Source organism: Acomys minous (assembly GCF_964271855.1).
Source record: "Acomys minous genome assembly, chromosome: 13".
NCBI lineage: Eukaryota > Metazoa > Chordata > Mammalia > Rodentia > Muridae > Acomys > Acomys minous.
In genome coordinates, this window is record NC_140495.1 from 57,379,774 (window position 1) to 57,387,494 (window position 7,721).

The 7,721-nt window shown below is 47.2% G+C and overlaps 1 pseudogene across 1 annotated transcript; it reads left to right on the forward strand.

Moving 5' to 3' along the window:
* The first annotated feature begins 1,056 nt into the window (after window positions 1-1,056).
* Window positions 1,057-1,356, forward strand: LOC311580662 (large ribosomal subunit protein eL36-like; annotated as a pseudogene). Its single transcript has one exon. The product of its transcript is annotated as a large ribosomal subunit protein eL36-like (transcript).
* Window positions 1,357-7,721: the final 6,365 nt, after the last annotated feature.

Sequence of the window (7,721 nt, forward strand, 5' to 3'; positions counted from 1 at the left end):
TCTGTTCTGGGCATAAACTCTGGCTCAGTGCTGCTGCACTAAGGCAACTGTTCTGTCCCCTTACAGGCCTGCGTTCTGTCTGTGCAGCTGTGGATAGACACTCTAGACACTTCCTTACTGGGGTCTCAAAACCGTTTCGCCTCCTGCTTTACAAATGAAAGTGTCCAGCGCCAAGCAGATGCCTAAGATTTGCTGCTTATGCCAACCTGGCTGACTCCAGCAGCCCTGAGTGCAAGCTGACAGCAGCAAAGAACTGGTGTGTTTCTTAGGCCTGAGCAGCAGTGGGCTGCTGCTCCTCCCCTGGCCACAAAGGGGACACGCTCACCTAGAACTCTGGTCCTTACGGTTATGGGTGCCAAGTCCTGGGACTCACCCTGCCCCTCCCGATTCTCTTGAGGCTCTGACCTGTCACAGACCCACCGGGTCCCGTTTATGGGCAGGTGTTGGTTACATTTTTGTGGGCTTGACACAGCTAGTGTCATTCGAGAAGAAGTTCAGTTGAGAAAATGCCTCCATCAGAGGCCTGTAGGTGAATCTTTAGGGGTGTTTCCTTGACAACTGATTGATGTGTGATGGTCCGGCCCATAGGGAGTGGTGACATCCCGGAGCAGGCCGTCCTGGGTTGAATTGTATAGTGAACTGAGTAAGACACAAAGAGCAAGCCAGCAAACGGCATTCTTCCATAGCGTTTGCTCTGGTTCCTACATGCATTTTTCTACTTGAGTTCCTTCCCGGACTTCTCCTAGTATTAACTGGATTATGATCCGGACATGTATGCCAAATAAAGCCGAAACCTTTCCTCCTCAAGTTGCTTTGGCCCCGAATGGCTTATCATGGTAACAGAAATATACTAGGACAGGGCCCCACTGTGGATTCCTCTAGGTCCAGGTGCGACTAGGGGGGACAGTTGTCTCCGAGGGATGAGGGAATGGAGTGTGAAAGTTTGGGCAGAGTGTCCGAGTGCATGTGCATAAGGACCCTTGTGACACAAGGTGGAAGCATGGCTTTGAAGTGTACCAGGCAGGCTGTCGCGGCTGCCATCGGAGAGCTGCAGCCATGGCCCTGTGCTACCCCATGGCTGTGGGCCTCAACAAGGGCCACAAAGTGATGAACAACGTCAGCAAGCCGAGGGCGCCTCACCAAGCACACCAAGTTCGTGCGGGACATGATCAGGGAGGTGTGCGGCTTCGCGCCCTATGAGTGGCACGCCATGGAGCTGCTCAAGGTGTCCAAGGACAAGTGTGTGCTCAAGTGAATCAAGAAGAGGGTGGGCACGCACATCCGGGCCAAAGGAAGCAGGAGGAGCTTAGCAACGTGCTGGCAGCCATAAGGAAGGCAGCGGCCAAGAAAGACTGATGCCCCTCCCTCAATAAACTTAACGGACTTAATACCCCTTGGGCAACGCTTGATTAATTGAATCAGGGTTCAGAGGACGTGTAGTCTTCTATCCCTCAGGAGGAGAAATCTGACGAACACTCTGCAGGCTCCTTTGAGAGGCCCTGCCACCTAGAGCCCTGGTCTGTCCGGTGACACACACTGGCTTGGCCTTCCATTCCTCCCTTCTGTTTTTGTCCAAGGCCCCTCCTGCCCTTCCTTCAAATCACTCTCCAAATAAGCCACATGCACGCGTGTTCTGGCCCACGTCTTGGGTTGTTTAGGTTTCGGGGTAAGGACTATCACCACTGCGATAGTTAGATATTTAAACCTATGGGAAGTGAGTGAGCTATTATGAGGTTCCTCAGTGTTTAGGGGTAAACCTAATGTCTCTTATAATTTAATCTTTAGGATTTGACAGGGCAACATGCATATCATAAGACTTTGTTCTAATCGGTTCTTAAGTGTCATAAGTGACCATCTTTATAAAAAAAAGGTAAAATGGATCAGAATTCAATAGGGAGCACATGTTCTGAGTGACTGATGTCTTAGTGACTTTTCCTATGCTACAGATTCTTCTGAGGTCCAACTTTAAGCCATGTCCTGTGTCTGGTGACATACAAAGAGGTGTTTAAAATTCGGAATCCAGTTTTATTTTTTTGGTAAGGTAACTTCACGGGGGTGTGTGTGTGTGTGGGGGGGTGGGGGGTGGGGGGTGGGGTGTGTGTGTGTGTGGGGGGGTGTGCTTCATTCTTCTATTGGAAGCCATATTGAACCTGACCACAGCTCTAGGTGGTGATTGCTAACCAGGCCTATCATTAGAGGCTGCAAGTCCGTGATTCTCTACCACTCTGCCTCAACAAGCTGAGACGTTCTGAAAAGAGAAAAAGCCTAACTTTTTAGTTACTTGATGAGTGCACAGTTCATAGAGGGTAGAACAGGGGTTCATTTCTTTCTCTTTATTTACCGGCTCTTCTGTTGTGGACTCTCAATACCGCCACATCTCCTAAGTCTGCATTCAGAGACTTCTCATGAGACAGACCAGTGACCCTGAGGCTACGCTGAGGACAGAAACTGCCGTGCTGGGGAGCTCCCAGCGGGCCTGGCTCCCACGTCTGCGGCTGCTAAGCCTGAGAGCGCACGAGGTAGGCAGGAGAGACGCTGTTGTTGCAATGGAGAAGAGGGAGCTTGGTGCGGCCTGGCTCTGAAGGTGGGGCTTTTTTTTTTTTTTTTACTGTCCACACTGTAAGGGATTAGCAATGTGCAAATATAACTTTATTTTCCAAGACAGGAAAAAGATACATCCTGCCAGCTGTGAAGGTGACCTTGAAGGGGACTCACAGGTCAGAGCTTAAAAGTGGTTTGTGAGCCATTTTCCAAATATATATGTGTGCTCTAGAACTTGACCAGGAAACTCATATTTTCTTTATGGCCTGTTCCTTTTATTGACTCCTTGACCATATGTATCAGGAACTAGGAACCAGGTCAGGAACCAGACCTGTGCCTAAGGATTATGAAGGCGGAAAAAAACAAAAAAACAAAAAAACAAACAAACCAGGTCTGTGTCTCTGGGATCGCAGCATTCAGTGATGTGTGTGTGTGTGTGCATATGCAGGTGGGCTAACACGTGTGTGAAACAGTAGGAAAGGCTAGTGCTAGAGGTGTTGAGGCTGAGACAGAGGCAGGATGGAGTGCCATGTGGACGGTGGGGGAAACCCCAGCCCTGCCTTAGGGACCAGTGTGGAGCTTCTCGAAAACAATCACAATATTCGCTCAACCCCATCCCCCATTAATCATCCCGCTGTGGGTCTTCAAGGACCTGGCTGAGAATCTGATACCATGGAACTTGTGTTCCTCTTTGTTGTTTGCCTGGCAGTGTGATTAAGCCCAGTATCAATATGCCTCACACACATCAGTCATTTTGTCCCTTTCTGATACCCAAGGCCTTGGAGAAAACCTTTATTTTACTTAAAAAACTGCTTCTCCAGATTTCGTGCGCTTGCATGTGAAATCCAGTAGGAAGGGTGTGGGGAGAGTGGAGTGGCTGATCTGAAGGATGACACGTACCATAGACCGCCTCACGTGCCCTGGGCACTTGCTCTCTGCCAGGTTCTGGTCTCTGTTCTGATAAGTTGACGTGTGTATTAACTTATTAGATTCTCACACAGTCCCATGAGTGATTCACACTGGAAATTTCCATCTCAGTTGGAAATGGGCAGCTGAACAGGCTCACTTTGTCAAACCAAACTCCAACAGTTCCCATGGTGTCTCATGTCTGGAACTGTTTCTAGACCCACGTTTAATGGTCTTTATAGTCTTCCTTTCTACCCCAAAACTGTAGAGTAGGAGAGAAATTCTCAGTTACAGATCCTGTCTCCCTCTGAGACCTGTCAGCTAGCCATGGGACAGACATTGCAATACCCAGTTTCAAGAATTATATTCGCTCAATTTTAGGATTGTATAGAAGGAAAAACAAAAAACAAAAACCCAAGCTTCCCAAGGCAAACCATGTCTAAGAGTTTAAGTGGCTTCACACAAAAGACAAGTTAAGAAATATTTAATGAGTTATAACTCAGTGGAAAGATATCTCTTATCTACAGATGTGCCTACATGTCAATCAGCTGACAAGTACGTGGTAAATCCACACAATGAATTGTTACCTGCCGATGAAAATAAATAAAACGCTGGTCCATGTCAGGCATTGTGCCAAGTGGAAAAAGCCAGACATGGGAGACACATAATTTCATAGAAACTTGCAGAACAGATAAACTCATAAAGACCGAAAGATTAATTGTCTGGTTGGAGTAGGGAATTTAAAAAGAAGACAGACGCTGATAGGTACAGGGTGTCCTTTTGAGGTGTTTTAAAAGTTCTAAAATTATATTGTAATGGTTCCAAAACTGTTGCTGTACTAAAAATTCAATACTCTAAGTGAGTAATCTTAGTAATGTGTCAATTATTTCTTTACCAGAAATAATGGTCAATCTAAAATTTAAATACCCTGAAGTGCAGAACTCATAATATCTGCAATGAGGACCTGACTAAACACAATATATACAAAAAAGAACAATTAAAGGGAGAAATATCAAAATAGCACATTCATCACTACCACAATCACCAGCACTTTCCACCACTATCATCATCAACATCACTACCATCATCACCATCACCACTACCACCATCACCACCACCACCACCACCGTCACTATCATCACCATCACTGTCACCACTGTCACCACCACCACCACCACCACTGGCACTGCCACCGCCACCACCACCACCACCACCATGGTGGTTTAATGAGGGTACTCTTCAGAAGCTTGTATATTTGGACACTTGGTCTCCAGTTGATGGTACTATTTGAGGAGGTTTAAGTGGTCCAGCCTTGTTGGAAGAAGCATGCCACATGCTGAGAGTACTCAGTCTCAGCCTGCTCCCAGCCTCTCTCTACTTGGTGCTCTGACTGCCATACCTGTTGCTCCTGTACCTTCTCACCATGATGAACTCTATTTATTTTATGTTTGTTTTGGTTGTGGTGTTTTACCAAAGCAACAGAACAGTAACGATAAAACCAACATCACCACCACCACCAAGACAATTCAAGAAGGGACTATGCTAGGTACCACACTACAAACTTTTACTTGTATCAGCTAATTGAATCCTACCGGTAGCTCTATGAAGTAGTATCGATGATATTCTTTACCAATCAGTGAGATTAGGTAAAGAACTCACACAGCCAGGACCACCTAGTCAGCACTAATCTAATGATGACTCTTCAGGTTTAATCCCAAGGGAAATTTCTGGGGCCAATAAATAGCACAGCATCCTCTACCTACTCACAGCATCCCAAAGAACACCTCAGGTCTTAGATAAGGTGTATCGGGGTGTACTAGGTTATGTTCAGGGCTTTGACGGAAGGAGGTAGGTAAGGGATGTCTTTGCAGAGTGTGTAGACATCCGAAGCCCAAGCCTGCCCCAGCAGCAAGATGGAGGCAGTGTGCTTGAATTATGAGGGTTCAGTTGTTACCCAAGGAAATGGCGTGGAGGGGGATCCTCCATCTTCTAAACTTTATGCCTTTTCATAACAGAAGCAAGAAGCTTCCAGATGCCAGCTGCAGATTTTCAATTCCTGCCTGAGAAGAGAAATGAGCACTGTTTCCAGGAACAGGAAAGGACTGGGGTGAAAGAGAGTGTTCTGACACTGGAACAAGATTACCAATTACAGTTGTTAGAGGTCTGTTTTATACTTAGCAAGTGCCTTGATCTTCTCCAGGGATGGCTGGAGCCACCAGGGCCCTGGGCTCCTCAGGTCCAAGCTCACTCACAAGGCGTTGTAATAAGAGCCAGCTGTTTGAATTGGCATCACAGGAAGATGAAAGTGGTTCCCAGCTTTTTCTAGAGCCAGGGAGCCAGATCCCTATAGTCAAAGTCAACCCATTGCTGGCCTCTTGGGAGCTACTGTCTATCCTGCCCCATATCCTGTACCAGTAAGGCCAGTTCAGGGGGCCTCAGCTTCTTATCCAAGGATGACTTCCCCATGCCAACTACGGGAGGTGTTTGTTGCTAATTAACCTTTAAGGCATGATTATGAAAGCAATGATTTGCTATGGTTGCAAATACTGATAGTTATATCTGAGTTCAGGAACTGTTCCAATGTGTTCGCGTCGGGACAGCGCGCTGGCTCAGTGGGTAAAGGTGACTGCTGCCAAGTCTGAAGACCTGAGTTTGACTTCCAGGACTCACATGTCAGAAGGAAATAACAGACACCCCCACACACACCCCGACAATGAAATGCAAGTATGACTTAAGATTTACAAAACCTGGGATTCAGAATGGTTAAGTAGCTTGTTCCAAGCCACCCTGCACCAGAACTAGACAGCAAGTGAGAAAAAAGTCCTTCTAATCTCTCAACCCCTCCATTGTAATATGGTACTTCAAGGTGAAATATGTAAGGCCTGCAGACAACAGAGGTGGTCCTCTGAGTTTATTTCCACACAGGGCTCTGTGAAGGGTGCGGCATGTCTAAAGAGGAGATCTCCTGGGGGGCAGGCAGCACTCTGTCTGAAGCACTCCCAGGCATGTGCTCAAGCCGTGTTTCGGCTGATACTTGGAAGATGGGCAGAGCCAGCTGGCCACTCAGTAAGGCTATGAGACTTCACTCCCAGTGTTTCCTACTGCCTCAGAGGCAGCCTTTCCAAGCCCGTTCAGTTACCACAAAATAGCCAAAGATACTTTCTACCCTGTCCACCACTCACTAATTCAGAAACGGCTTGAGGACTAGGGGCTATTTAGCTGGGAATCAGGCAGAGGCAGCTTCCTAGCTGCTTTCTTCTGAGACCCACCTTTGCGCAGGCCCTTGGTCCCTCTCTCTAGGATTGTTGGAATACCCTGAACTCTTCTTAGTATTTCACTCCTGAAATCCATCCAGAGCCTGGTGCTTAGGATAGGGAAATTCTCATTGAGTTTGAGAAGAATGAATAAATGAATGAATGAATGAATGAATGAATGAATGAGCCTCTGAGAGTAGCTGCAGGGTCTTTCTGAAAGGTAGTTCTAATCATATTGCTCAGGAACCCATGATGTAGGGTCCCAATACCTCATAGCATCAATGCGGCACGAGTTACAGGCTAAGCTACTGCGGTGCTGGAGTCATGTGTTTCCGGGCCTCCCATCTTCCGATCAACCACACACCTTTGCTTCTACTGGCACGTTCACCTAAGAGAATCCTTTCGTTGTTCCTCAACTTCAGCTTGAAGTTAGCTTCAAGATGACCTTCTCTGAGAGGTTCTCTGACAGGAATAACCCTCAACATCTATTTAACCTCAGGACTGTCTAGAAAGCAGGCCACTCACAGGTGCTGTAAGCCTCATCGATCACATTGCACAGGGAAGTCCCCAAGGGCAGGGACTGTGCCTGCTTAATTAATTTAATTCTGCTTCTCCCACTGCACTTTGTTTTGTACTAAGGAGTCACCAGTATGAAATAAGTGAGCCCAGAGGGAAAACCATTTCCCCTTGTCTCCAGCCCCAGGGTGTGTAATGGTGGGGAGGGGAGAAAAAGGCAGACCCATCTCAACCCTGAGTCCTTGTGGTGGGAGTTAGTGAGGGTTTCAAGTGGGCAGCATGCTGGGGCCAAGTCAGAGCAAGGTTCTGGGACTTGGCTACTGTCATCCTTAAACTCCTGCTGGAAGCTGGCAGCCAGAGCGATCTTCTAGAACTAGAGAAGCTTCCAACTGTTTACCCCTGGGTACCATGGCAACCTGAGACTGGTCACCATAGCAACCCCCATTCTTAACCACAAGCATATCCTCCAGAAGACAGTGAATGAGAACAGAATAGGCATAAAAT